Source organism: Manacus vitellinus, unplaced genomic scaffold (genome assembly GCF_001715985.3).
Source record: "Manacus vitellinus isolate BGI_N305 unplaced genomic scaffold, ASM171598v3 scaffold_46_pilon, whole genome shotgun sequence".
NCBI lineage: Eukaryota > Metazoa > Chordata > Aves > Passeriformes > Pipridae > Manacus > Manacus vitellinus.
This window is the reverse complement of record NW_021940578.1, coordinates 1,822,403-1,825,296: the sequence shown is the minus strand read 5'-3', so window position 1 is coordinate 1,825,296 and position 2,894 is coordinate 1,822,403.

Genomic DNA, 2,894 nt, shown 5'->3' with positions numbered 1-2,894 from the left:
GACTATTTAAGAAGAAACTGTTTAGTTGTTTTCCACATGAGCAAACCTAAGGCTCCAGAGCACCAGGAAGTTGTTACACAGCTGCAGCCAACATCTTGCTTAATGTCAGGAAAAGGCACCCTACAAACACGAAAGATATATATATATATATTTCTACTGCAATTAAATTAATTACATTAGTTGAAGGATTTTCTTATTCTAAGTAAACTAGTTTAATGGTTCTAGTTTTAAAATTCTTCATAGCTGTGGAGCGTTTCTTCTTGGATGGTATTAAGGGTTCCTTCTTGGATGGTATTAAGGGTTCCTTCTTGGATGATATTAAGGGTTCCTTCCTGGATGATATCAAGGGTTTCTTCTTGGATGACATTAAGAATAAGGCTCCACAAAATTCTACACACTCCCTGATTGTACAAAACTTCACTGATTACTTACACAAAGAAGAATTCTCATTAAGTCCAAATACATCATTTTCGGATTTCCATGAGGCATGGAGGTGATTTAAAAACTGTTCTGCTAAGGTTTCCTGTGGAATTTTAATTTACCATGTTGTCAAGGATTTCATGGTAGGATGCTTGCTACGTACTGACTGAGCAGCTGCAAGGACTCAACAAGGATAAATGTAATTTATCTTACCCAAAACAGAATCCCACTTTGCTCTGCTCCTTTCTGATCCTGTACTGAAAGGCCAAAGGAGCAGTAACAAAAAAAACTGCACAAAAATTTCGAGTTCAACAGCACATGAACATCAAATGGATGTTTATGTGCACAGTATTCTCATTTAAAAAACTCCTCCTGAAAAACTAGAGGAATAAAATGCACTCAGCTAATTTCAGCTTTTTTTTTTTTTTTTTAAATTTAAATTTAAAATAACACCACCACCACCACAAGCCTGAACTGAAAATCAGCTCTTCTGCTTCCCAGCTTCCTTCTGCAGGAACTACAGCTGGGCTACTACAATAAGCTAACAAACAACTGATTATACATTAAGTCATAGATAAACAGTACTAAAAAGGTTGATACTACCAAAGGTTTGGAGGTCATTTGAATACAGGAGACATAACAAGCATTTCTTATTTTTCTTGCTGGGAAGTGTATTGTTTTAAGCCTGAGTCCAGTATATCAAACACTAACCAAGCTATTTTATTTAGGCTACCAAAGCTAAGGAGTTTGGCACTAGAGTGAAATACCACAGAAGTTGCAAATCGAAAGTCCTTTTTTTCTTAAAAAGATACCGAAAAAACACACACAAAAGGCTTCAGAAATTTGCAATGTCATTTTAAAACAGAGCACTTCACAGACACAGAACTGTTTTAATACCCCCTAAACCTTTCTTATTCTTGCCCATCAAAAGGACAGTTACCTGGAGGATGGCAATAATTCTGGGTCAAAAGCAGCCTTAAGAGCCTCCAGCTCAGCATTCTGGAGCAGGTGGGAGAGTCTCCTTTGTGCCAGAAGGATACCTGTGTGCACGGGGGCTCCTCTGATGGTCACCTGGCTCACAGAGCCCCAGCAGGGCCTTTGGATGCCTGTGCTCCAGCTTTAAAAACTGGTTTTCAGCAACAGGCTTGACAAAAGCCAGGAGCATTTGGATGGCATTAAGCAGGCACCGCGAGGTAGGAAGGAAAACCGTGTCACCCCTTTATCCAGCGAGAGCCTCCGTGAACATTTCAATAAAACTATTTACTCCTCCCACCCGGTTCCTATCTGGAGAAGCTCACGAAAAATTAAGGGGAAAAAAAAACCCAAACCACCCAGATTTCTCGCAGCGATCTTCCCAAACGCCCTCCCTACCTTCCCCCCCCCCAGCCCAGAACAGAAGAAGGCAAAGAGAACGGAGAGAGTAAAAATCTAAAACACAATTACGAAATAAGATCCAGCCTGGCAAAGCTGTGGTGAGGAGGAGTTGAAAAATGAGAGCTGCCTTGCTGCAAACGCCATCTTGTTGCAGCTACTGGGCCCAGGCACAGAGAGATCCATTCATTCACAGCGAAAAAGAAAAATCAAACACACACCCTCGGCTAATCTGCAGCCACCAAAACAACTGCACTATTATCGCCCCTTCCCCTTCTCCTCTCCTGAAGCACGCCAGGGAAGGAGAGGAACTCCGAGCCATTGCAATTAGAACGAATTTAGGCATTAGCGGATCCTTCGTTTCCTCGCACGCATTTCACAGGCACACCGACAGCGTTTTGCCTCGACTCACATCCTTGTGTCCGGATCAGCTTTTAAAACACGGGATAAAACTCTCACGACTGGGTGTGGATATTCTACAGCAGCAAAAATGTGCGATTTTTCAGCCTTAAATCACCTCTCCAAGTTGAGGCAACTGTTCTCAAAAGCTGTTTCAATAATCACTTAAGCCTTACATTTACAGCCCTTTCCTCCTATTTCCTCCTGTGGAGACAATACATAATAACGTGGCAGTCGGCATCCCAGAAAGGATGCCTGCCTTAAAACAACGAGTCCCGACCGCGACTTTGGTAGAGAATAATGAAATATCGCGTTCGTTAAAATTTCAGCTCGTCTTCAGCAATGATAAATCGACATCTTACAACCTCTACATCATTCTGATTTTCTCCCGGACAGGATTTTTTCGTTAATAAAACGCCCTGTCTCTCTCGCATTTGCATGCAAGGCTTTACACATCTTCATTCCCTACCAAGCTGTAGGATCAGAACCCCCACACGTTCCATACCCCTTGCGCGGATAAAAAAAAAAAAAACCAAAAAAATTAACGCCGAAAATCCTTACAATAAAAAACAAGGAACCGAAACGATATTTTAAACAGCATTTTCCGAGGAGGAAACTCCATCTTCCTATTGTAGCAAACACCCTCCATGATCTTCGTTACCGCTGCTACGGGCACACAAAAATATGCAGCGCCGTAATACACG